The sequence below is a fragment of the Equus asinus genome, chromosome 6 (genome assembly GCF_041296235.1).
Source record: "Equus asinus isolate D_3611 breed Donkey chromosome 6, EquAss-T2T_v2, whole genome shotgun sequence".
Classification (NCBI taxonomy): domain Eukaryota; kingdom Metazoa; phylum Chordata; class Mammalia; order Perissodactyla; family Equidae; genus Equus; species Equus asinus.
Window position 1 is genome coordinate 48,148,974 of NC_091795.1, and position 27,926 is coordinate 48,176,899.

Below are 27,926 nucleotides of genomic sequence, written 5' to 3' on the forward strand. Positions count from 1 at the left end.
GAAAAAAAGAAAGAAGACACTAAGAACTAAATAGGTGTTCTCAAATTTTCAAAAGGAAGGAATAAACAGGGGTTCTCAAATGGAATATTTATTTTGATATTTTAAGGTTTATTCCAGTCACCTGGGGTATTTGTTTAAAAAAGCAGATGTCCAAGTCCAGCCTACAAAGTTGATGGTTCAGTAGATCTGAGAGCAGACCCAGGAATTTGGGTGGGCCTTGGACAACCATTTAAGAAATACTGGAATAGGGTGAGCACAGAATTAGAAGATGACACATGGTGGGATTGGAAGTGTGCCAATAACAACTGACAAGGGGCACCTTCTGCCACAGGAGGCTAACTCTGGGTATTTGGAGATTCTCTGAAACATACTAGTGTGTGTCTAGACTCAAAACCTCCTGTGTGATTAGTACCCTCCACAGTATGGAAGGTAAGACTCTGACCAATTATATTCTCCTGAGCCATAAAATGATCTCACAGCGGAATAAATAAAAAAAGGGCTTTCTAAAATGTATCATTAGCACATCTTAAATGTAGTACAACAGCCCACATTAGAAACGGAGCTGACTTTTCCCACACGAGGGATCTAGCTGTTCAGATTATCACAAAGTGACCTGGCTAAGGGAACACTGTCCATCTCCTGCAGATCACTATGTCCTGGAGTGAGGACAGGGGCTTCCTTACACTGCCAAATTCCAAAGGAGTTTGAACACACTGAGGGGCGACGCATACACAAGCTGGGTACTACAAGCTCAGGACCACAGGCTGAAACCACGGAGAAAGGCTAAAATCAGAAAGGGAAGAGGTATCAGGCTGAGGGTCACAATCACGGGTCAGGGGAAGGATCCAAACCCCAAAAGGACAATAATCAAAGAAAACCTCAACATAACTAGAGTAAGCCTTCACGCTCACTCAGTGTTTCTCCTCTGAATTCCAGACCACTGTAGCTTTAAATTTTTTACTTATGAAAAAAAAAAAAATGATCTTGCTTGCTTCAGGACCCTAAATCAACCCTAGCTCTCTCAAGTTGACTTGTCTATGGAAAATGGATATTGAGCATTCTAAGTGGACTTGAAATCTCTTTTTGTAGGGATGTGATATATGATCTGCCTCTCTTTGGTTTCGATAGGAAGCAATTGTAAATTTCAAATAATGCGCAGAAGTACACCTTGTGGGAAAGAAGGTGGGTTTTTGCCAGTGTATTTGGTTTTCTGGGCATCTCTAATTCAGGTTTATTGGTGATTGCAATTACTTCCAAGTACAAGTGCATGGAAAGTGTTAAGGTCTGTAAAAGGATTACTGGACAGTAGGCAAGAAATTGAGAAAAGCCATAGCTCCCGGGAATGAGCAGCGAGAAGATCTAATAGTGAGCGCTCCTGAGCACTGCGGTCAGGGTACAAGGCGAGGAGGGTGGGCAGAGAAGTGGGAGAAAGAGCGGTGGGGGAGGGAGGGTTGGAGGAAGCTAGAGTATGCACATGTATTAAAAAAGCAAAGCCCATACAGCTTCGCTCATGCCAGGTTAAGAAGTGCCTTTTCCAGAAACTCAATAAAGAACTGGTATGTATTCAGGAGCTGTTTCAACCTGTCCACACCCTACTCCGACTTCCCCCACAAACAGGCAAGCAAGCAGGCAAATGCCATTGCCAAGCCTCCGGTCTCTGGCTTCCAGCTTCCTCACATCCCAGCCCCAGCACAGCCCCAGAGGACGTCACACGGAGCTGTCTCCGAGAGTGGGCACTGCACCGGCGTGGGGCAAAGTTTTGGTCTGATTCACTCCGAATCCGGTTGCCCCTCGCGAGCGGGGTTTGGCCGAAGGGGCTCCCCGGCAGCGCAAGGCGGAGCTGAGCAGCCGCCTGCAAGCTGAGTAAGGAGCCAGCCTCCGCCGCCGCCTCCTCCTGCCGGCGCGGAGTCGGCAGCACAGCCAGTCCCTATCGCTGTCACGCCGCCAGCAGCGCGGCCCCTCCGCCCCCCGCCCCCCTCCCGCGCGGCCCCAGCCCTCACACTGTTATTTGCGTGACTGACCCGAACAGGGCGGGAGGGAGGACCCGGCCGCCGGAGGGAGGGGAGGGCGTTGGCCCGCCCACTCCTTCCCCTCTGGCTCGCTGCGGTATCTTCTCCTCCTCATTGGCCACACGCTTGCGTCCATCACCCCCACGCGGCCCTCGGATTGGCGGAAGGCGCACTTCTGGAACGAGGAGGGCAGAGTGACTCCGCCGGTCTCCGGCGCCTCATCTTTCCCTCCACCCCCCACTTCAACGTCCACCCACCTCTCCCCACCCCCCACTCCACTTCCCCCGCCCGCTTCGCGGCAGTGTCCTTAGAAGACTCATTGGGCCAGGGGCGAAGCCAGCCGCCTATCGAGCCGCGCCGTCATTGGCCGACGCCCACGCCCGTCGAGGCGGCGGGCTTCGCCATTGGGTGACACCGCGCCGCTCCCCGCCCCCCCCAACGCCTCGCCCTCACAGTCGCCTCCTCCCCTGCCGGCTCTTCCACGGCCCCCTTTCCCCGCCCGTCCCCGCCGCATCTCCCCTGTCCAGCTGGGCGGGGACTGCTGTACGACTCTGTAAAGTCTGTGAGTCACTGCACAACCCATCAATCCAATTAAATGTCTTGAGCGAGCAGAGCAGGCGGTGCTGCCGCCGCGCCGCTCGCCCCGCCGCGGCCGCCCCTGCTCGCAGCGCCCCTCTGATCCATGGCTGTCTGTCTGTACTTGTTACGGTGTAACCTCCTCCTCCTCCTCAGGAGCCGCTGCAACTTCCCCTCAGCCAGCCTCCTCCTCCGCTCGGGGACTGCAAAGGCATGGGATAGACCGAGAGCCACTTCTCTCTGTCTCCCTTCCAGCCCTCGCTCAATTTCCCCCCTTTAAAATTAAAGTCTGTTCCTCGCTCCTCGGCGTTTTAGAGATTTATTTGTCAGTCTATTATTTCCCCTGATTTTATTTTCCCTCCCTGGGGCAGGAGGTCGCAGGGGCCGGTGGGTTTATTTTAGAGAGGGGGCTCTCCACTCCCCTCCTTTTTCGGCGGTGACTTGATTTCCCCGCTCCTCTCCGCTCCCACCCCTCGAACTCACCGTCCTGCGCTCGAGTGACGCACCGACACCCCCCGCCCACAGTCCAGACGTCCCCTCCCTCGCTGCCACCCCGACCCGTCTCGGAGCTGGACCCGGTGCCGACTTCTTCGCAGAAAGGTGAGTACCGTGATGGGTTTTGGTGGGTTTCTGGGAAAATGGTGTAGCTGGTCCACTTTGGGGAGGGCAGGGATCACGTTGTGGGCTGGAGGTTCCTGGTCCGGCGTGGATTTGAGGTGGCGACTGCCTCCCTCCCTCTCTCGCTCCCTCTTCCCCCGCCCCTCGACTCCTTATTCACCAGCCTTGCTGTATTTCTAGGTACTGCCAGACTTCCACCATCGGGGCATTATAACGCGTATAAAATGAGCGGTAATGGCATGCTTTCTGTCTGTAGGATGCTTAGTGAGCGGTAATAGTCAGCGATGTGATCTGATGGACTGTGACCTGCAGAAAGTGTAAAAAGGCTGATGGGTACATTTTCCTCCAAATCCAAGTTAAACTTTTATTCAACAAAGGCAAAGCCAAAGGTATTTCTAATTTGAATGTGTGGTGATAGAGCAAGGGAAGGCAGGTTGCCTCGTGGCATGGCTTGCTATTTCTATTTTAAAATAGTTTTATAGGATTCCTTTTGAAAAAAATACGAATTCCGTAGAGAAGTAAAGCTTATGAAGTCTTTGAACCTGTTGGAAGGAAGCAAGGTAAGATGGAAATGCAGCTTGACACTTCATCTTTAGCTCCCCTCTATTCTGGCGAGAAATTACAACACAGAATTTTTTTATTTCCCAGTCACTGGGCACAGTGGGGTGTGTTAAGGATAAATATGCATTTTCTTCTTCTTCTGATATCCCTCTTTTGTATACTTGATTGCTCTTAATGTCATGCTACAGAATTTTATAAAATTTTAATTTAGTGTCTTCGTTGTTGGTAGCTCAAAAGTACGCATACTTGCCCATGTATGCTTTATAAGAATCCTGCCTTATGCATCTTTAATATTTATTTTGAGATAAAAGTAAAAATTGTAAGAAATAATGACTCTGAATCGGCTTCTGAGGTTACTTTTGAGAATTCAGCCTATTTAAAATGGTCTTACTCTTTGAATCAAGTTCTGGTCTAGTTGTCCACAAGATTCAAATTAGGCCAAGCCAAACATGTTTTGAAATATTAAAGTACAGGAAAGGCCTCTTAGTAGCTGATTCTCTTCTTCTCTTTCAGACTAACCAGAATAAGTTGTTACTAAATTTAATTTTAAAGAATAGAGTGTTCCTTTACTGAAATCTGCCAAGTTTCGACAGAAAGATTTCCTTTTAAAGAGCAGAAATGTGTTTATGATCAGCCCAGAGTAGTAAAGTTGACTCAAATGTACGTGCTGTTGTAGAGAAATGCCTGCCATAAGCCCCCAAACCTTGCAAAGTGTTTCAGGAAGACTTATACAAACCCTTTTTGAATTGTCTAATAAATTTCATCATGTGGCCTTTTTTGTGAGTGGAAGACTGAATCACTGAGAGGCCTCCTAGCACAGGGGAGCCATACTGCCTGCATTTGAATCTTGCCGCCAGCCTTCCATGGCTAGCTGACCTGGCCTCTGCTGGTTTTCTCCTGTAAATGGGAAGGATGGCTTTTCCTCAAAGGGTAGCTGTAAGAATAAATGAGAATGCAAGTCACAGAGCACTTGGTGTTAGCTGCTCCATCATCATCACCATCCTCAGAGAGGACGTCTAGTGTAGTGAGTACGAGTGGGGCCTCTAGAACCAGATTCTGTCGGTTCAAGTCCCAGCATTGCTTCTTGCTGTCTTTGTGACCCTGGGCAAGTTAACCTCAGATTCCTCATCTGTAAAAGGAGAATCACAGAAGCACTTACTTCATAGGGTTGTTGTGAGGGTGGAATGAGTTAATATATGCAAAGATCTTGCCTAATGTTTGGTACATCTTTTCAAGTTTAATTCTCTCTCATACTCCTTGTATGTCTTGGAACATGGGTGACTATTTTTTAGAAGTAAATTTTATGTAAAGATAAAGAATTATTGCTGTCAAAAGAAGCAGAATTCTTAACAATGTTCGTGATGTTTGATTTATACTTTTAAACGAGAATTTATATGAGTCTTTCTGAAATTTAGTTGTTGGATGAGTTGAGTTGGTCGCTCTTTCGTTTAAACTTGCATGATAGAATATACATACCTGTATTATAATGATCCCCGTCACACCTTTGCTGTTATCTGTGATTTTCTCCTCTACTAAACGGAAAGCTCTTTGATGGTAAGAGTAGTGTTTCATTCATAATTTAATCTCCTGTGCCGAGCAGAGGGCCTGGTACATAAAGAAGCTTAATTAATGTTGTGGAATGAATTAAATAATGTTATTCTTAAGTTTATGAGTAGTTGAATGACACTGTAAGTGATATTGTGGAGAATAATATTATTTGTATTGTTGAGTTGAACTTTTACGTTCTCAACTATTATTTTTTGTAAATAGAGAGTAAATGAGGGGAATTACAGTATAACTTATGTTTCATGAAGAAAATAGTTTTCATTTTGAAGATTAAACTTAAAATAGTCTGAAAAGTCAGATCAGATATCTTTCTTTGGTACCTGAAATGTCCATTTTTTATTGTAAGACTTTCTCACTCCCAAACTATCTGTCACTAAGTTGGATGTTGTTATAGGTAATATGAATAATACAGATTAGATTTTGAATGTCCCAAATGATGATGAGATGTTATTAACAGCTTCAGAATTAAAAATAATAAAGAGAATTTGTCAAACTAACACTGTGAAAATAAAAGCTTTATTTCTCTCTCTCTCTTTTTTTTTTTTTTTGAGGAAGATTAGCCCTGAGCTAACATCTGTGCCCATCTTCCTCTACTTTATATGTGGGATGCCTACCACAGCATTGCTTGCCAAGCAGTGCCACGTCCACCCTGGGGATCTGAACCGGCGAACCCCAGGCTGCCAAAGCAGAACATGCGAACTTAACCGCTGCGCCACTGGGCCAGCTCACTTTGTTTCTCTTTTCATTCAAGAGTGAAACTCTTTCTCTTGGGCAGTCTTAATAAATAATTAGCTTTTGAAATGGCTGTAGTAAATTGTGTAATAGGAATCATAAAGGAGTATGTGTAATTAGTAAATAAAACAAACTTTAAACTTCACTGCATACTTAATAGACATTACACAATTGAGGAATATATATATATATTTATTTATTTTATTTTATTTTTTTGCTGAGGAAGATTCACCCTGAGCTAACATCTGTTGCCAGTTTTCCTCTTTTTGCTTGAGGAAGATTTACCCTGAGCTAACATACATGCCAGTCTTCCTCTATTTCGTATGTGGGTCCCCGCCGCAGCATGCTGCGTACTAGTGGTATAGGTCCATGCTCAGGAACTGAACCTGGACTGCCCAAGTGGAGTGCACAGAATTAAACCACTAGACCATGGGGCTGGCCCCAAGGAATATATTTTTTTAAATAAGCAAAATTGATGGGGCCCAGCACCTGCTTCATTTGTAGAATTGGTCCGTTTTACTTGTCAATAAAATCCAGTTTAATTACTATGACCTCTGAAATTATGAAATGCAAGAAATATCTTTCATGAAAGAGATATTCTCAGTAATGAAATCTGAATATTAATCTGGTCAGAAGTGTTACAGTGTTTATAACGTTGTTAAAACTTTCCAAATATGTGAACTATCTACTACAATGTGGATAATTTTGTATACATAATCCTTTGTTCAACCTAATCATCAGTTACCCAATTCAGTTGAATATATTCATTTTTATTGGCTAAAACAATTAATTGAGAAAACTTGCCCTTTTCTGTTCCTATACTTTTTTTAAAAATGTTTTTTGCGGGAGATTAGCCCTGAGCTAACATGTGCTGCCAATTTGCCTCTTTTTTTTTTTTTTTTTTTCCACTGAGGAAGACTGGCCCTGAGCTAACTTCCATGCCCATCTTCCTCTACTTTATATGTGGGGTGCTGCCACACCATGGCATGACAAGCAGCACGTAAGTCCACACCCGGGGTCCGAACTGGCAAACCCCGGGCCACTGAAGTGGAACGTGTGAACTTAACCACTGTGCCACTGGGCCAGCCCCTGTTCCTATACTTTTAAAGCAGCCAATCTAAAATGAAATTTTAAAAAATTAACTTATAGGCACTTAGAAACTACGCTTGGTGTCTGGTTTGTAAGATGGAAGGTCACTTACTTTTCACTTGACACATTTCAGCATCACATTGTTTCTGTCGCTCACAGCTCAGTTTTTCATTTAACATTTTTGTGAAGACATTCAAGTGTTTATTAATATTTTACAGATGTATATGATATCTCCAACTTTTAAAAAAAGCAATGTTTCTGATGAAGAATTGTTTGGAAAGAAGAGGAAAGAGGCTAGAAATAATCTTTAGGGCTTGTGATTTCTATCCTTGTCTTCTAACATTAAGAAAATGGATTACTATCTATACTCTGCCAGTGATCAAAAGGAGAGGAAAATAATGTATGCGTTGTCTATTGACATAAACTTAGAATTAAGATCCATGGGGTTCTAGACTGAGTGATGCTGCAGTTTGGCACGTGACTTAAACGTTACACTTAACCTCCAGGACTCCCCGTGGTCTTATCCTTTCAGTGGGAAGAGAGAGGCAGTTACCCTGCCCTCACTCACAGAGGACCTTGTAGGGGTATGCTGTAAGTGCTTTTTAAAAGCATTGGAGAAGGACAAAATGCAAGCGAATACAAGGTAGACATTCGCATTTAGAAATGGATATTTGTTTATCATTATTTTAAGATTGTGACTTTTTAGATCTTTTGTCTGAAGGGCATTTTTGCTTTTAACTTTATATTTGAAGAGACCTCTAATTGATATGTTCACAAAAATGTATAAAGTATCTTTAAAAGAGTCAAGGAACTTTGGTTGAATTGAATGGGGTTTTAAATGTTAACACTGAGTTTTGGTACATCCTGGGTTATAGCAGATGTTGATGTTGTAAGAACAAACTATGTATCTAGGAGATAATGCATCTTACTAAGTTAAAGCTTGTAAAACTTGCACTTGTGTTGCAGGAAAACATGTCCAGATATATCGGATTCCGTTAGAAGTATATGCAAAGAGAAAAATTAATCATATTATTTACTTTTAAATTTCAAAAGGATTACTTGGCTATAGGACCCTTCCTTATGCTCATTTGTTTTGTACCTTGAATGCAGTGAGATGTGCACATGTCAGAATATAGCAGCTTGGAGAATTTAATTTCTTCCATCTAATCTTTTATTTAGGAAGGCAAGTGAAGATGCATGTTGAAAGACTTTAAGAAACTATTTTTTTCCTCTTGTCCCTAAAAGTGAGTTAGGAGTCTTTAAAAGTTGAAAGCTGAGAGTTAGCACATTGTATAAGTTTCTTTGAATTCAGCTTTACCTCTTTGGTTATTATCACAAGAGTTGTCACAACTTCACTATGTTACTCGCTTAAGTGGAGATGAAATCTCGTGTACGCAGAGTAAGACCTATTAAAACAAGTGGGACATACAAAGAAATATTATTTATTTCAACTAACATTAAGGATCACAAACAGCGATCCTCAAACGTGAGGTTGCTAAGCAGAAAGCAACTTTTAAAAATATATTGTCCTTTTGTCCTTATTGTGCGACAGCCAACTGATGGAAACTTGAAACGATCAGCTTTCTTCCCTACTTTCGAATTTAAAGTCTACATTGATGTTTATAATGTCTTGTGTGGTGGTATGTATAACTCTTTGGTATATTGAATGTTTACTTTTAACATATTAAATAAAATGACCAAAACAGTTCACTTTTAATTTAAACTTTATCTATTTTTCACAATCCTCTTCGCTTTGTTCTGCCATTGTTTTTCAGTTTTCTTAATAGTTCCATGTGTATGTGTCTTTCTTTTAGTGCAGCATCTTGCCTATTTTGCTCTACTTTTCACATCGATATCCTTTTTCCTTGATCACAGCAGGTTTTTTTCTTTAGCTTTCTTTTGCCTTTGTCCCTGTATAAAGTATGGAGTAGAGGTTTTCATTTATTTCAGTCTGCTTTTATGGGACTGAGGCAAATGCCTACTGTATAGAAAATTTGCTTTGCCTTATCTCAGAAGATGAGCTCTCTGATATCTTATCTACACAAAATGTAAGGGGCCATTTTGTAAACCTAAAACCAAGTTTTTGCTTCTGTGAAGTAGTGAAAATGGAAAACTGTGAAGTGTCTATTATTTACTGCTTTTCTGCTCATCTCTTTTATGGGGGGGGATGCCCACAAAATTTTTTCTGTCCACATCACCTTGAAACATCTCAAACATACAAGCTTTGTTTTGCTCAGCGCCCAGTGCCTTGGCGAGTTCTGGAGGCTGTTTCAGCAAAGATCATAGCCACCTGACCATGTGGGGAGTGGCTGGCTTGAGAGCATCACATTAGACATGAAGAGCAGCTCCTTTGTTTTGTTTTTAATGCCTTAAAACCCAACCAAACATCAGACCATGTCCACGATGAGGTTTTCCAGGGTTCACCCTTGTTGAATGATTAATGATTCCTGGTGAAGTAACCATCAGTTTTATTGTCTTCCATGGCTTCAACTCAAATGAAATGTATCCCTTTGAGTTAACTTTTGTTTTGATTTTAAGCGTTCTTTTCACCCAGAAAATCAAAAGGTATGAAAAATGAATATGTATTTTTAGACAAAAAAGATTTACATAAAAATCCATCAAGTACAAAGTTTTCCTAAGGACTAAAATCCATTGATTTGGAGAGAGTGTTTTAATAGCTTCTCAAAATACCTAACATTGTTTAGACATCAGTAGTAGAAAACCTTTCAATTTGATTAAACAAAATGAATCCTCCTTTTGGTTTAGAAAACAAACAGTCCATTGTGACTTTTTATTTAAACAATTCAAATATAAATTAGATGAACTGCATTTTGGAGTTGGTTAAATAAGAGATTTTTCAGAACTTTTACTTTAGAAAATCTACGCCTCATGGAAGAAGCATGAGCTTTTTTTTTTGCACACCTGTATTCCATTCCTGGCTTCCATTCATTCATTCATTCATTTAATTCATTCAACAGATACTTACTGAGCACTTACTGTGTGCCAGTTACTCTTACTAGGCTCATATATTACAGCAGTGAAGGAAAGAGACAGACATTCCTGTCCTTGTGGAAGTTACGTTCCAAACTATTTTGGTGTATAGAGTTTGTTATCTACTGTTTGGAGTAGTCATAACTAAACATTGTGTAATCATGTTATAAAAAAAAGTGAGATTTCTGCATATGGATTTTATGTCCTTTGACTTGGTGTAAAAGGAATCCTAAATCTTTAAACAAACCCCATTTGAATGGACACTTTCTGCTTGAGTTTGAGTTGAAATATTAAAAACCTATAATGTTGCTGGATGTTTCCACCAGAACTTATGAAATTGTCATCATTTTATGAACCCCGGGAAGCCTTACAGTGGACATGGTCTGAAATTTCTAGGCTTTCTTTATATGTCTTAAGTTGTTTTCTCTCTTTGCTTTCCTTGTGATAGAGCATGAAAAAAATGTGTAACACTGAAAATTGCACAATGGAAACATAGTCATCTCAGCTATATTGCACAATTAACAAGAACATCTTAAGTTTGCTTTGTCTAGTGTACATAAAGAACTAATTTTTTGTTTCTACGATTGTAAAGACTATGTAAGTTCCTAAACAAACAAAAACCCTTACTGTACATTTCCACCTCAAATATTAAAGTAGGTCTACTAAGTGTTTTTGCAGTAAAATAGCATTAATATGATATAATACAATATAAAGATTTTCATTAATTATTTTATGTTTATTTGTAAATATTTAATACATGTCCCACGTGCTTAGGGGATTCAGAGACTAATAAGACATGGCACCTGTCCATAGAGTCGAGTTGAGGAGACAGAAGATCTCCACACGACAATTAAATCTCCTGTATTAGGCAATGTGGCATTTAGCTTGATGGGAAGTCTGGTGTAGGCCGTACAGTAAACTTAGTCCTAGGTCAAATGGACTTGCCTTCTGGAGGCCCTGGGTGCGCAATCTTTCCTCTTAAGTTTAGGCAAAGATGGTTAGCAGGGCTTCTTTGTGCCTTAGGCACCTAAGGACAGCTACTGCAACTGCTCAGGGCGAGAGGGAAGGGAAAGGGAATGGAGCACACGTCTTAGCCAATTATTACATTTGCTACCTATCCCTGTGGGAAGCAGAAACTCTCAGCCTGAGAATAGAAGGCATGGGCACACCATGGATATGGTTTAGGTTCTTGAAGACAAAAATTATTCCATAGCTTTGGGAGGCCTGGAACATCGATGAGGGCCCTGTGGACAAGGGGAGTTCACCGAAAAATGGAAGAAACACTGAAAGGGGAGGAAAGAAGTAGAGTTGGACACTTTTGACCGTTACTGAAGACACCCTCTTCCTCAGTTTTGCCTGGAACGGCCCTGCCTGTGAGATGGGCGTGCTCTGGGCCTAATCTGCCAAATTGGGAAGTCTGTATATGTTGCTATAATATGTAGGTATAATCTTTCTAAATTGTTTTGTTTTGGAATTAGCCAAAATTCCTGATGTGTGTGTGTGTAAGTTCTCAGACGTAATGCTGTGCGACTGTGGCTTTTGTTTTCATTTTCCTGGATATTCGAAAATATTAAGAATCTCTTTCTTTTTCGAGTGCATTTGTTTGTTTATTTGGACTTAAATCTAAGATAGACTAACACAAAGTATGCTTGTCTCTTAGATTTAAATTAGGGCAAATAAATCTGCAGCCTCAATGTTTATTTTATCTGTTGATGAAAGTATTTGGACATTTGTGTGGAGGCTTCTTTGTTTTCTTAAATGACAGTTTCTATGAAGAGTTTCTTTTGCTGAAAACTGTGTCTGTGGTAGAATCATCTCACATCTATTTGATTCAGAAGGCCACCTAGGATAGTTATGTTCATTATCTTGATTGCTGTGATGGTTTCAAGGGTATATACATATGTCAAAACTTACCAAACTATACATTTTAAACATATGCATTTATTGTATATTTGTAAAGTTTTTTTTTTTTTAAAAAAGCCATGTAGGTTGTAAGGTGTATTTTCAAAATAAAATCTCTGTTATAAGAATTATATTTTTAAGGTTTGTCATGTATTTTTTATTTCTCTATTTTATTTTATCTGCCATTTATTCACCTCTAACCCGTACCCCAGACACACATGTTTTTAGAAAGACTAATAGAACAGAGGAGGCCCATACGCCAGCTGAAATTTAGATATAGGACCTTAGAGAGCTTTTTTCCATATGTAAGGCTCACTGGAGTATCTTTAAGTAATTTGCACAAATTTGAATTTAGAGAATTGGAGTTGTGTATTTTTCAAGGAATCGTCCTTTCCTTATGGTTTAACAGATTATGACTCATCTTTGGCGTGGAGTAAAGAGCATGATTTAGTAAGACTTTTTTTTTTTTAATGAGGTTAAATGGCTTAATGCTCCTCCTTAAATATTGTTGGGGTTTTTTTTTGCATTTTTATAAATTAAATTTTGGCATGTTGGGCCATCGACTCCATGAACAGATCTGTGTAGGGAGGAACTAAGTCTGTTGCATTCTTCTTGCTCCTGTGTCTTGAGCACAGCACACAGGGCTTAATAGATGTTTGTTTAAGCGATGGTTTAATATTAATTGAGTATTCCTTATGTCACCCAGTGTATGTTTCAGGGAAATTTCTTTATTGTTGGAATTAATGCTTACGTTAAGTTTAAAACACTAGCAATTTTACATGAATTAAAAAAATGTCTAGAAAAATGTTCAGAGTTGTCTTTATGGAATTGAGACTGTCAGAGTCTTAATGAGCTGTGACTGTACAGCTCAAGCTCTTTCTGTCATACCAGCAGGACACATTGGAATTACCTGTGCCCAGGCCACCAGTCAGGGTGAGGCCCCGGCCTCAGTGTTTTTAAAAGTCCACAGGTTATTCTAATGCATAGCCACACTGTACAGTAGTCCCCTCTTACCTGCGGGGCATACGTTCCAAGACCCCAAGGGGATGCCTGAAATGGCAGATAGTACTGAACCCCATACATACTGTGTTTTTTCCCATGCATACATACCTATGATAAAGTTTAATTTATAATTTATAAATTAGGCACAGTAAAAGATTAACAACAATAATTTCTCTTTGGCATATCCGAATTGCCAGCATCACCGGTCTTGTGCTTTGGGGCCATCATTAAGTAAAAAAAGGATCAGTTGAACACAAGCACTGTGATACTGTGACAGTCGATCTGATAATCAGAGGGTTACTAAGTGACTAACAGGCAGGTAGCATAGACAGCGTGGACAAGCTGGACAAAGGGATGATTCAGATCCCAGGCGGGACAGAGAGGGAAGCCTTGAGATTCCATCATGCCACTCAGAACAGCGAGCAATTTAAAACTTTTAAGTTTAAAATTTATATTTGCTTATTTCTGGAATTTTCCATTTAATATTTTTGGTACTGCAGTTGACCATGGGTAACTGAAACTGCTCCTCAGTGCTGCCTCCCACACCATATTCCCCCACAGCCAAACTTTAAATTGTAAAATTTTTCAAACATATAGTAAACTTGAAAGAATAATTCAGCAAACACCCATATTCCCTCTGCCTAGATTCAGTAATAACCTTTTGCTGTATTGGCTTTATGACTTTCTCTCTCTTTCTTTATACGTTTTTGGACCACGTGAAAGTAAGTTTCAGACATCATGACTCTTTACCATTAAATACTTCAGTAAGCATCCCCTGAGAATAAGGACACTCCTACATAACCGCGATACCATTATCACACCTAAGAAAATTAGTAACAACTTTGGGATGCTTTTCAAGAGCTCAATTCCATTTATTAAAGGTGTATGAATTCACATTCTGCTAAAAATTAAATGCATATGAAGTGAGAAGTTCTGCAGAATATGAAATTCTGGGAATTTTTGCTAAAGATGTGTTTCTTCTCTGTGTTTGCAGGTAAGGCCACTACTTCAAACATTTTTGTGAGGTAAATGCATTTTCTTATGTATGGTGAGGTAAGATGCTTTCTAGCTCTAACATCTCATGGTCATATCATGAGAAAAAATGTTTATCAAAGTTCATGCCACAGTGTGGTTTAGTGGAAAAAGCCCAGTTTCAAGCCAGAATGATGTTGGTTCATATACATCCTCTGCCATTTACTGCAGGTGACCTTGGAGAAGTGAAATTCCTGTATCAGTTAGGATACTTTGAGAAACCACCCTCAGGCTCGCTGGAATCATCAGGAAACTTATTATTTCACAACAAATCCGGAGGTAGGGCAGGCTCCAGGGTCGGTCAGTTCTGTAGCTCAGGTTCTTCACATCTTTGTGCTGTGCCAGACTCCTTGTTGGCTCCAGCTTGTTTTGGCTCCTTCCGCAAGCTGGTTCACATCCACACATTTTGGTGTCCAGAGGAAGTCAGAAACCTCTCCACAGGCATGGACTGTCTGTCTTTCTGTCTGATTGGGCATTTCTGCCCATGTCTGGACCAGTGACCTGGGGATGGGGTTCTCTTAGGGAGAGGAAGGGAGGAATGGATGTTGGGTTTACCACTAATGGTGTTTATTACTCTTCTCTAAGCCTCTGTTTTCTTTGCTGTAAAATGGGCTCGGTGATATCTACCTGTGTGATTCTTAACTGATATAAAATAGGTAAGGCAGTAAACACAAAGCTGATGTTTAATAAATGCTAATCCCTATTTTTTCTTCTCTCCTTTCCATCTTACAGGAAATTCTGTCTTCCTTTGACACTGCCACACTCCGTACTAGTAAGCACATGTCAGCGCCTCTCCCCTAACTGCTCTTACCTGTCCTCTCACCTCAGCATCTAGGGCATAGAGTTTTACGTGAGCATTGAGGGTGGCCAGATACCCTCCATTAACCTATCTTGGCCCATCCTATTTTTTATTATATATTTGAGCTTCACTTGGTATCATTCCAAAGCCAGGGAAGGGAAACGTCACCAGCGTGTACATATTTATCAAGATCTAGATCAAGTGTGAACAAAAATCTCTTTAAATTTCACTATCCGTAAAATCAACAGAGTTGAAATAGATTTTACCCCTTTTATTAAAAGAAATGCACCATAACTTGTGAAAAACTCAGCAAAATAAAATGCTATGTATGCAATATAGTATCTTATTTGTCCAGGATAGACCAGGTCTTTGATACTTAGGGAAAATCTAGGCTTACCGTGATAGTGTAGCTGCTCTGGTTTCTCTAGAAGTTAGTTTCTAAAAAGAATTATATCTAATTTGCCAGCAAATCTTTTTTGGATTGTTTGGTCTTGAACCTTCTCTCACCCACCATGAGAAAGGCATCTTCCAAAGCATGTTTTCCAGTGTTTGTGTTCACGGGGAGGGGGGTCTTTGCTCAGGCATGCCCTTTCCCAAGTATCTAGGGAAGGATTGTCATATTTTTTCCCCTTTGGCATTTCTAAAGCACTCCTGAGACACCTGCAAAGTCCTGCAAAATTGTCACAGCCCAGTCACGTAGGAAGATCTTCGCCCTTTTCCTTTTGAATTTTCTTCGTAAAGGATGGGATCACTTTTTTTTTTTGAGGAAGATTAGCCCTGAGCTAACATCTGTTGCCAATCCTCCTCTTTTTGCTGAGGAAGACTGGCCCTGAGCTGACGTGTGTGCCCATCTTCCTCTATTTTATATGTGGGACGCCTACCACAGCACGGCTTGACAAGAGGTGCCATGTCCACACCCGGAATCTGAACTGGCAAACCCTGGGCCACTGAAGTGGAAGGTGCAATCTTAACCACTGCTGGCCCCTGGGATCACTCTTGAAGGAGAGCTGTCGATCCTTCTTGACCCCTCAAGTAGAATATTTCATTCCTGCCAGCCTCCCTGGCAAGGGAATGGAAGGTCAAAAGTCTGGCGTCTCTGTTGACTGGGAAAATGCTGATCCTTGGCTTGTTCCTTTTCACTTACGGTTTTTTAACTTTATCTTTCATCTTTAGATTTAGTATTGACAAGGTATCTGTTGATCTATTAAGCTCTGTGAATACTGAAAATACTCAGATTTTGAGTGGGTGCATCCATAATTCACGGCTTCTGCTGACGTGAATCGTTGCCGTGTGTTGACGTTTCTTATACGTCTCAACTGAGGGTTCTGCGAACGCTCGATTACGAAGCAGCACAGTGCAAGCACAACTCTGAAATCAATTGTAATTTTATCAAAGAAGCCAGAGAAGGGACATTGTGGCTATAGTTTTTGTTAAAAGTGCTAGAGTCTTGAAAAAAGAAAAAGTTTGAAATTTGTATTGTGTTTCCTTGAAGTGTTATTGGTTATTTTTAAAAAGGGTGACATGTGATTATAGCTTGTGAAGCTTGGTTTTGTTTGGGCAAATTTTTAATTTTAGTACCTTGCAGGAAAGTTTTGTGGACAAGATTCCCTTTGTTGTGTAACAAACGCTTTTACTGTTTAGCTAAGGTTTGCTACCAGTGGCTGAGAGGCTGAAATGAAAAGTGAAATGGCTGTTGTTTCCCGTCTAATACTAGATTGTATTTTTATTTCCACTGCCCAATGTTAAAAAAAGAAATGAAAAGAAAGCAAAGATCAAGATCCAAAAGCTCAAAGTAACATTAAATTTCCTAAATAGAATAAGGCTGGCTTTGCAGTAATGTGAAGAGTCGTATGTGGGGAGCATTTGCTCGTAGCTGTACCGTTGGCCATACTGATTGTGGGGTCAGTAGTTGGGTCAGGATGTGTTCCTGTCCTCAGACTCTCAGTCAGGCAGGTAAAAACCAATCAAGGCTAAGCATTTGGTCGTGACTCACCTTCTTTTTTACTTTCCTGTTAAGAAATGTTTCAACTGTGCTTCTTGCCCCTACTTTTTAGTCTCCTTGAGAGAATGGAACAAAGGTCCAAGTGATGGTGGGTTGGAGAGCAGTGCATCATCTACCTCTTAGGACCCAGGACTCATACTCTAATGCTAGAGTAATTGCCAGAGCTTTGTCTTTGCTGCTTTCTCGATTCTGTCATTTCTGTGTTCTTCTTGGAGCTTCTCATGGGCGGGGTCTAAAGTTGTATGGAGTGGATTCTAAGGGCAAACTGTCTTTGTCTCAGGTCATTTATTGTTTTCACTTTTCATAAGGAGTTGATTTTGATTGTAAATTGCAGCATAACCAGTGAACAATTGTTGCCCACCTAAGAAAAATATATTTACAGTAGCTTTTAAAAAGGTATTTGGAAAAGAGGTTATTCTTGGAGAATGATTTTTGGGTTTTCTTTTTGTTTTTTTCTTTTGAGGAAGATTAGCCCTGAGCTAACATCTGCTACCAATCTTCCTCTTTTTGCTGAGGAAGACTGGCCCTGAGGTAACATCCATGCCCATCTTACTCTACTTTATACGTGGGATACCTGCCACAGCATGGGGTGCCACGTGGTGCCATGTCTGCACCCGGGATCCGAACCGGTGAACCCCAGGCTGCCAAGAAGCAGAATGTGCACACTTAACTGCTGCGCCACTGGGCTGGCCCCCATATTTTATATGTGGGATGCCTACCACAGCATCGCTTGCCAAGCAGTGCCATGTCCGCACCCAGGATCCGAACCAGCGAACCCCAGGCCGCGGAAGCGGAATGTGCGCACTTAACCACTGCACCACCAGGCCGGCCCCTTGTTATTATTTCTGAAAGACCTAAATACCATGGGGAAATTTTAGGGCCGTGACTCCATTTTGCCGTATTAAGCACTGCACCATTCACTTTGTGCGTCTTTAACTATATGCTGTATGACTGAGTTATGAAACACTTTGGGGACACTTATTGGTCAACTTGAATTTTCAGAAGTAGTTTTTTTTTTCTAATTTGCAGCTGAACAAAAAGAAAGGATAGTTTAAGGGTACTATTAGAATTGTATTATGGTTGAAAAATTTGATTGTCAGAAAAGTAGTAATTAGCCATAAATTTAGTTTTATTGTGGATTTATTTATTAGCAAGTCATGGACTCTGCTAGCGATGCAGTCCGTCTTTCTTAACTTAGTGTGAAAACTTTGTGGTTCAGGGATACTCCTGTCTTCTCAGCGGTATTGCAGAGTTTTACTGCAACTCGTTTCACGTTACCACTAATATAGTGACTACTGAGTGGTAAGTGACCCATGCACTAGACTGACATGGGTCATGAATTTTTGGTTTTGTTTTTTGCAGTACTTATGCATCGTAAGAACAGTATGATGAAAAGTGAAGCATTTTCTATTTGGGCTAATTTAGGGTCACTAATAGAGACATAAAGGCATTGGACTAGACTTTTTTGTTTTGTTTCGCTTTCCCGTGATGACTGGACAGGGAGATGGGCAAAGAATCTGTGTTAGGGGGTGATGGAGGAGAGGTACTTTTTGTTCATTTGTGTAACCTGCTAATCATTTCATGTCATCTCTGGTGACTGTTCTGGTGACCTAGGTTTCACTTCTTTTGGAGAAACTGTGACTTTTATTTTTGAGTAATTGTACGAATAAGAAAGGGTTTTTTTTTGATGGATTTCCTATTTCCTAAATTTAAAGTGGAAGCCTTTTCTTTCGTTCTTCTGCTTCATCTTATATTAGCCATTTGTATGCTTATAGGCGTTGTCGGTGTGAGAATGACTCTTTTGAAAGCTTTCAAGTTGTTTTTTGGTTCAAGTTGTTGACATTCCAACTAGCAGTTTCCCTACTTCTTAGCTTAGGAGAACAAAATGAGATGGAATACTCATCTTTAAACCTTTGAATACGGGATGCAGGTATTAGTGCAAACTCAGCACACCATTATGTGATGAGGGAAAAAAGACATGTTTATAGGACTAGGAAAAAATTCTTGGCAAAGAGAAGTTCTGTCCTGTTCAGTCAGTTACAGAAATGGAACTGAGTTTTCTTTTATTAGGTATGTCTTTGAAGTTGAAATGATTCAGAAGTCATTTGTGAGCATTAGTGTAGTGAGTTCTTAGAACCCTTTGTGCTCCTAAGGAGGCAGTTTGTGAAGCAAATGCATAGCGAGCAAGTATATTATGACTTTTCTGAAAAGCACACATTACAGCAGAGGATGCTCTGGTATCCTGAGTGCAGCAGTTAAGCCATGACGTGTCAGGTGGGAACTCAGGGACTTGGTCAATCCAGTTACAAATTTTTACTCTTCTCATGCCCTCATTTTCCTGATGTGCATTTATAATTGCTTTATAGTGACCCTGTCAGTGTGACAACCAGAAAGAGCAACAAAAATGAAGTCCAAGTAGTTTATTTTAGAATTTTAAGCAAGTTGCATGGGGAAACGTATTAAACATGGAAGATTACCATCAATTTAGCTTCTGTTACTATTCCTTTTGCTGATTGCCTTGACTGACAAGTTGACTCTTTTACTTTTCATAAAGTGTTATTTCTTTTAAATTAGAAATAAAGTTCATCAACTTTGTACTGGCTCAGGATGTGTGAAGCTCCGCTCTAACCACTGCTCTGTTTAATCAGTAAAATTCCTGTACTTTTAAAACATCCCTGACTGCCAGACTATTAATGTTCCTACATGCTGCCATTTTGTTGTCATTGTTTTGCCTCAGCAGTGACGTGTTTAGCTGTCCCTCACCACACAAATGAATGAAACTGGTAACAGCCGCTTTCAAGTATAATCTAAAACTACCTCCATATTTTTCTGTAAGGTTTTCTGGCATACTTTTTTAACATTCATGCTAAGGAGGAGCCCAGGGATGGCCCTTCCAGTTCCTTGATGTGTTTAAGAATGTGTGGCCAATGTTACTTGCTGGAAGCGGCCGTGGAAAAGTTGAACTGGTGCTGTATGTTTTATTCTGCTGTTATGTCTAACTGTAAAATGAAGGAAGTGCTAATAACACTTCCTACTTGTTTAGCACGTTTTCCTCCCCAGCTCTCAAAGGAGTTGGCCAATATCAGGCTGAATTCCCAGCCCGTGTTTCTATTATTTTCTAGTTCCTGTGATGTAATGTTATGTAAGACTTTCACTCATTATCTTTTTTTTCTTATGTTCTCCTAAAAGTTGGAGAATAATATCTCCTATTATCATCCCATTTCTCAGGTGAGAATAAAAACGAGACACGTCGTGGCTGGGTATTTGACCTAGAATTATACTATAATCAGCTGCAGAACCAAAACTAGAACTCAGGATTCTCCCTCAACTTCATTTTCTAACTGAGCCATAGTTTCGTTTCTCTCCTTTTCAGATATATTTACAACAGGACCAAAAGAAATACATTTCCAGGTACTGAAAATATTTCCTGTGCCTCTTCTTCAGTGTTCCAATGTTAGGATTTACACTAGATTTATTGTCTGAAGTAAAGTTTCAGTGCCAGTTATAACCATGATCTCTTCTCATATTATTCCTCATTTGACTGCTATCCCAGAAGGTGATGGATAGTCGAAGAAAGAGCATAATGAATGCAGCCGCTATTTTCTTTTTGCCCTGCTAAATTTGATTTAATATAAGGTTGCTTTCTGCCAGGAAATTTCATGAATTGGCATATGTTAATAAGCCAGATTTTTTCTTTCCTTTATAGTAATAAACTTAACAAAGTAGCTGCTCAAAGTGGATTCATTTAGAGTATGTTACTACTTGAGTGAGTATGCTGCTACTTCCTGAACTTATAGGAGAAAGCAACTCCCGCCGCTCTGAAAATGAAGTTGTTCCTATAAAACCTGGTTCCTGCAGTCTGAATAGATCTTATGCTTTGCAATAGATCTTCCGCAATTCTTTTTCTAAGTGAATGTTTGTAGAAGTTGAGGACAAGTCTGTAAAAACTAGAAGAATTGGTTTAAAATTAGTTCTGGTTAATAATGCTTTTAAAAAATCAAACTGAGCTGTTTCTGACAGTTTTGTTTTCTTCAGAGTAACCAAAGTGAAAGTTGCATTTTGATCTATTTTGATTAGTCTTCTGAGTGAAAACTTAAGACCTGAAGTATGTGCTAATATGCACACACAGAGCAGTTTTCTTGTTTTGGTGCCCTGCACGTGAACCGCTGCATGTACACACACGCCACACATAAAGAGTCCATTCTTGCTCACACGCAGCCGGAGGAGGCTGACCGCTGCGGTCTTCTGCTCGGTGGAATTGGCAGCCTTTCTTCTCCTGTAAACAACAGCCTGACGTCACCCCATGCGGCCCTGATAGCGGACCCACTGTAGAGATTTTCAGTTGGCAGAACTGTTGACGACCTGTGACTGGCTTTCATTGTCTTCAGTCACACCGGAATAAATGCACTGCAGAGAAATTCGTTAATGTCAGGAATACCGGGGTAGCCCGTTAAAACTGTTTGTAAAGTATTTATCCCTGAATTTTCACACAGAATCCTAAGAAGGAACCTGTGTGATGAGGAGAAGAATTGTAGTTACTCCTATTTTAGAAATGAGCTAACTCGAGTTCAGAGAATTAAAAAGTTAGCAAGTGGTACAATGACTGAAATTCAGACATTTATTTGAAATACTGTTTTGTCTCTCTTTTCATATACTAAAAACTTCTTTGGTAATTGTTAATTGTTCAATTCTCTTACTTCCTCTCCCATTGAAAATGTGTGGGATGATGATTTATGAGTTTTTTTTCCAGTCAGGACATCTGTGCGTTAAAATCAGATACAGTCTTGTTGCATTTGGGAACCCCTAGATGATAAGGTAACTCACTCCCAGGCCTCAGAGAGAGCGTTCTGAAAAATCTAGAGTAAGTCTACACTCACCGGCTTAATTGGAAAGATTTATTAACAAGATGATCCTGTTCTTCATTTGGCCTCTGAAAGCTACATCAAATTGAGAGGATGAATGATGGTAATTCTCTCGTGTTGTTAACTGGAAGAGACAAAAACAACACGAAAGCACTGTTCTGTTAGTTAGAAATCAGAATTGTCTTGGGAAGGAGGGGAGAGGTGGACCACTGGTTAAAATATAACTTATTTGTTGTATAAAATAGTTGTCTTTCTCATGTGCCCACTTCTAGTTTATTTTCAGGCAGTTATAAAAAGTGAAAAGGGACAATTCCCTTCCATGATTTGTAGTTACATATATGGTTGGGGAGTGCTTCATGGTGTGACTAACTCTTGGTTTTCTGTTTGTGACTCTGAATCTGTTTCTGTTTTTCAATGTGACATTAATAATAGGCAGGAAGGGTGTTTAGATATGGGTGGACTATCCACAGTAAATGACTTGGACCTTAACTTCTCTGCCAAATGCCCCAATTTGAGCCAGCTCCCTGATTTTAAAGTGTATGTTTAGGGAATGCAAGTTAATGTTGATTTTAGCTTACCCCTGACAGAAAATGTGTTAAAACCCTATATATTAAAAAGGCCAATATAATTAAAAAAAAAATAAACTGCTTTCTAAAGCTCACTTTGGCACACAGTAGGTACTCAAAAATGAATTTTAAATGAAGCTGTGATAATTAGAAGTTAAATATATTAACAACCTCAGTAAGCTAGCATCTACACAGTAGTTGACTAAAATATACCCCAGAGAAAAAATGCATTTGGGGGTGAAAGAAACGTATTTTATTGCTTAACTTAAAATGAACCAAAAGACTGTTTGTTTTGCATCTTATTTCATTAAATGGAAAAAATAATTTTGCTTTTAAAAGATGCTACTGCCAGTTTTTAAAATTACAGCCGGTTGAAGGAATAAAGGCGGAATACATAAAATCTGCTTTAACAAAGAAAACAAGTCACTACCTTCTCACCCTCTTTGGCTTCTTTCTGTGAGTGACGGAGAATAGGAGAGAGTAACAGCTGCCGGCCAGAGCCGCTCACTTCTGCTGTGCAGTGAAGGCTCCCAGTGTGGGGCCGCCTGGGAGCTGAGCCGCCTTTGCAGTGAGTGGCCCATGCAGTGTGCACAGCGGGGAGGGGGGCTTCCCCAACTCTGCCCTGGGGGAAGCCCACACCCACTTCTTACCGGAACGGCCGCAGGGGTCTGCCCAGCCCAGCTTTAAGTTAAAAAAACTAATGGCGAAAGTGTCCCAGTTTATCATTTAACAGCAGTAGAGTTTCTCCTCACTGCAAGAGGCTGTTTGTAATTGTAAACAAATCGTAGTAAGGGCAGAGGACAGATGTGAGATAACTGAAGTCAGTGGGAGAGCATCGGGAGAGCCAAGCTGGGCTTAGATTTTAACTCTTAAGTAATTATCTTTCTATCTGTTCCACAGTGGATATCATACAAGCAGAAGACAAAGTAGAATTTTAATTTTTAACCCTTCGTGAAAGCATTATCTTTTTATTTTAATGCTTCAGAGTTTGTTGAAAAATGCCCTTTTGGCGGATTTGTTACAAATAACACCACCTGGATTTGTGTGGTGTGTTGCAGTTTATAAGTACTCTCAGGAGCAGTATCTTATTTGACACCCGCAGCTGCAGCCACCTCATGAGGCATTGCCCTGCCCCTTTATAAATGAGGAAACGCAGTTCTGAGAGTTGATGACCTGTCGAAGGGCACACGGTTAGTAAGCAGCAGAGCTTCGACTGGAGTCCCTGACTCTTGACTCCTGCTCTGACACTCCCTTCACCGAGCTGGGAACCAGCACTCAGGCAACATCCAGCTTCGTGGTCGTCCGCACCCCTCACTCTGGTATCTGCACAGAAAACCACAGTCAGCAAATCCAGCTTAGTGACCAGTTCATGCTGCTCACAGTAAGAACATATATATCATCAAGGGCAGCTTCTTGATTGACTTTGAAGTTAATAAAACAATAAAAAAAAAGAGGAGACTTGTTATTTCTTACTTAGACTCAGAATGGTAGTGCAGAATGAACCTTAGGGACTGTGCAGTTTTAATATACATTTTTCTTTTTTAATCTGGAGTAAAGCTCCTTCATAAGGAAAGTGAAACTCCAGTTAGTTGCATAGACTAGGGCCTGTTTCCCCAGATGTAGACCAGTGTGCTCTTTCTTTGAGAAACGACACCTCACCTCCTTAAACGGACGCTATAGGAGCTCATTTGACCTGAGCGTCCAGCAGACATTCCTGAGCATCCACCCTGTGCTGGAGCCAGTCCTGCCGTAGTTTAGGATCTAGTCGGGGGACTTAATCGAGGGTAAAATGCACCCTGTGCTAAGTGTTCAGCCATTTAAAAGACGAAGAATGTCACAGCTAGATTCATGGACAACCCAGATTTGGCCTCAGTCTTCTGGAAACATTTGTGAAGAAGCCCTTTCTTTTGCGACCTTCTGTTTGTATGAAAGACAACTGTAGCTACTTTGGGACATTTCAGAATAATGCTGCCCATCCCTGAGAAGCTGAAGTGTAAAGATTAAAAGCAAATCAAATTGTGATGGTTAGTGCCAGATTTTTCTTTAGGCATCGTCCCTAGAAGTTTTGGCTGAAAAAATCGTGTATGACTTGGGCCTTGTTATAAAAGCTCTGCTAAGAGCTTTTAACCCCTTGGTGTACATTTCCAAAGAGCTGACGGTGCTCATGTCACCCGCGTGCTTGCGTTCCGTGAGTGCCGTTCAGCTGAGGACTTGGAGAGCCTTTCTGAAACCCCTGATAATTTGAGCAGTCTCCAAGTCAAGCTGAATTGGTAGCGAATGCAGAATTGATCAGAATAATTACAAGTTCCATTATATAAAAGAGATCACTTTGCCAACAAAAACACTCACGGAATGCCTTTATAGACCTAACTTGCACCAGAATTAAACTCATCTTTCTCCATGGTTACTTCCCAAACTGGACGAACTGCATTGTGTAAATGGGTCAGTTTGTGTGGTATTCTTCATGAAATGTTCAGGTCTACACAAAGGCAGTTGGATTGTAAATTTCATGGGCAAATTAGCCTCCAGTAAAGCAGATACAGGAGGAAGCTATACTATATTCTTCGAGGAAGAGGAGTTTCTCTTTAATTTAAAAGCTGCCTTCCATTTCCCACTCTCTTGGCTTGTATCGCACTTGCCTCTGTCAGCTCCAGGTTTTGCTCTTCAGCCAACCTCTCTTCATTCTCTCAGGTTTCTGCCCTTAAGTCCTTGAATCACACCCAGCAGTACTTGGTTATAATCAGGTGATCCAGCCCTCGCTTCGTTCTCCTGGGCCGAAGAAAATCATTCGGTGGAATGATTTTGGTTTAGCTTTAAGAAAATAAACATACCCCATCGACTGAGGTCTGTGCAGTACCTTTCCGCCATAGTGTGTCTCAGTGGCTTCAAATCAGGCTGGAGACAGAGGCAAAATATTATAAATGGTGCATATGTGAACTTTGCTGAAGAGACTTTAAGGATCCTACCTCCACTTACCACGTTTACCTGAAAGTGTCCATTTCATTTTGGTAGTGAAGACCAAAGCTGAATTTCAATAACAATTCTCTTTATATTTGTAGTTTTCTATGAATTGTTCCAATTTTCCCTCTTAGATTGTAAATGGCAGGGAAGGGAGGAGTTCCATAGATTTTAGGGCAATAATCTGATTCATTATTCATTGGGATTTAAATTTTCAGTTCATCAGTGCAACCCCTGAGACTGTAGGAGAAAAACAGGCATTGCATGTGTTTGTTTCATTGAAAGGTTGGACACCTATCAAGCTACCTTAGAAAACAGACTGATTGACCTACAGAATCTAAGAAGGGCTCGGCCACCAAAATGTGGGAAGGGCAGTATTGCAGTTGTCCTGAATGTGGCCAGAACTCTCTCCATCTTTCATTTATGCCTTTTCTGCATGTTTGTTTCATTTCTTCTCATGGCAGACCATTTTCCGCATGGCTAGAAACATGGCCACTAACAGTTTATCTTATAGCTTCTGTCACTGAAAAGTTCTCAGAATGCCAACTTAAATCATAGGCAAGAAACTCATCAGATCAGTATGTGTCCATCCCTGGGTCACTCAGCAGGGGTCAGGGAGTGGGGGTCATGTAGAAACATGGTGACACATGTGTTTACTCATATGACTGGAAGTGGGTGGGTGGGTATTTCCCAGGATAGGGGATGGTTGTTGGGAAGAAAATTCCCCAGTAAATATGGTCACTACAACATGTCACACTAGTGCCTTTCAATTGTTTTGCAGAAATCCATAGTAAGAAATACATTTTGCATTAAGGCACATGTATACATATGTTTAATTGAAAAAAACTTTATGAAACAATAATCACCTTCACTATGTACAAGGCGTTCTGATATTTTCTATTACATTCTATTGTAGTTCATTTTTTAAAAATACTGATTACAATTCACCTAATTGATTGCATGACTCGTTAGTGGATAATGATCTATAGTTTGAAAAATACTGTGCTAGACATTAAAAGTAGCAGGTAAGAAGTTCACGTGCAAACAGATATTTGGGCATAGGTATTTATTGTCTTGTTGAATAAATAATAACTTACATTCTAGAAAGATGCTGGGGTCTCATAGGATGGCAAATGTGTGACATGAATGCCCTTTCCAGTTCCCATGGTGGATGTGGTGGTACTTTTCCTGCTGAGGAATATTCTGGAGCCACTCCCAAACACGTTGTAAAATAAAGTAAGTAAAACAAGTGCCATTTGCAATCAGCTCCACTCTGCTGTGTTTTGGACTTACCTTTTGCTGAGAAATACTGAAATCCTGTGGACCTAGAAAATTTCCCAAAGTACTTTCAGTTCTCTCTTAAAACAGAACATCAACACAGCTTTCTTGAAAACTGTATTGTGAGAGCTTGAAGGGCAGCTTTCCTGATCATTGTGATTCTCTAAGAGGGTGGATGATATCTGTATTTATCCAAGAGTCCGTTGAAGGTCTCTTACTTTTTATCTTCTGTTGAAACATTTGAATTCTCAGCCTTGTATCTCTTAAGTTGAGTTGAGAGATTCAGACGGAAATTTAACAGCAGTGGCACAGAATCGCCCCTCAGTGAGCCATATGAAAATGCAGAGAAGACTGCTAGAGTTCCTCACTGCAAACAGACAAAAGCCCAAAGAGATCCTTAATAACTGATAAGCACACGGTGCCATGGTCTCACTGTGAAATCAAAGCAATAAAACGTTTAGGAGAATATATTGGAGAATATAGAGTTATGAATATGGAGAGATTTCATAAATAAGACGCAAAAAGTACTGACCATAAAGGAAAAGATTAATAAATTTGACTTTTTTTTTTTTTTGAGGAAGATTAGCCCTGAGCTAACGTCTGCCACCAATCCTCCTCTTTTTGCTGAGGAATACTGGCCCTGAGCTACCATCTGTGCCCATCTTCCTCTATTTTATTTGCGGGACGCCTGCCACAGCATGGCTTGTCAAGCGGTGCCATGTCCGCACCCGGGATCGGAACTGGCAAACCCCAGACCGCCGAAGTGGAACGTGTGAACTTAACTGCTGCACCACCAGGCCGGCCCCAAATTTCACTGTTATTGATGAATTCTGTCCACTAAAAAGATTGGAAAAAGTAGTGTGAGATAAGTATTTAGAATACATCTAACAAAGGACCCATATTCAGATATATAAAGAACTATTGGTGGAGTGTAAACTGGTACAACCGTGTTAGGAAGAAGTTTGGGAGTATCTAGTAAAGCTGAAGATAAGAAACCCTGTGATCCAGCAGTCTCACTCCTACATTTATACCTTGGAGCAACAGTTCCTCAAACTTTTTGATCTCGCTTTACACTTTTAAAAATTATTGAGGACTTCAAAGAACTTTTGTTTATGTGGATTATGTCTATTGATATCTACCATATTAGAAAATAGAGAAAATTTTAAAATATTTATTCATTAAAAAATTTGTTACGGGGGCCGGCCCAGTGGTGCAGTGGTTAAGTTCACACATTCCGATTCAGTGACCTGGGGTTCGCTGGTTCGGATCCCGGGTGCAGACATGGCACCGCTTGGCAAGCCATGCTGTGGTAGCTGTCCCACATATAAAGTGGAGGAAGATGGGCACGGATGTTAGCTCAGGGCCAGTCTTCCTCAGCAAAAA

General features: G+C 40.8%; 1 protein-coding gene across 4 annotated transcripts in view; it reads left to right on the top strand.

Moving 5' to 3' along the window:
• Nucleotides 1-2,467: 2,467 nt before the first annotated feature.
• SERTAD2 (SERTA domain containing 2) overlaps nt 2,468-27,926 on the top strand; it is a 114,594-nt gene continuing 89,135 nt past the window's right edge. Inside the window, exons 1-3 of one of the 4 annotated variants that reach the window (XR_006529236.2) lie at nt 2,477-3,185; nt 3,460-3,592; nt 5,886-27,811. The gene's annotated coding sequence lies outside the window, so the exon portion shown is untranslated. The other 3 variants (XR_011503994.1, XR_011503993.1, XM_014836784.3) reach the window with 3 other exon arrangements.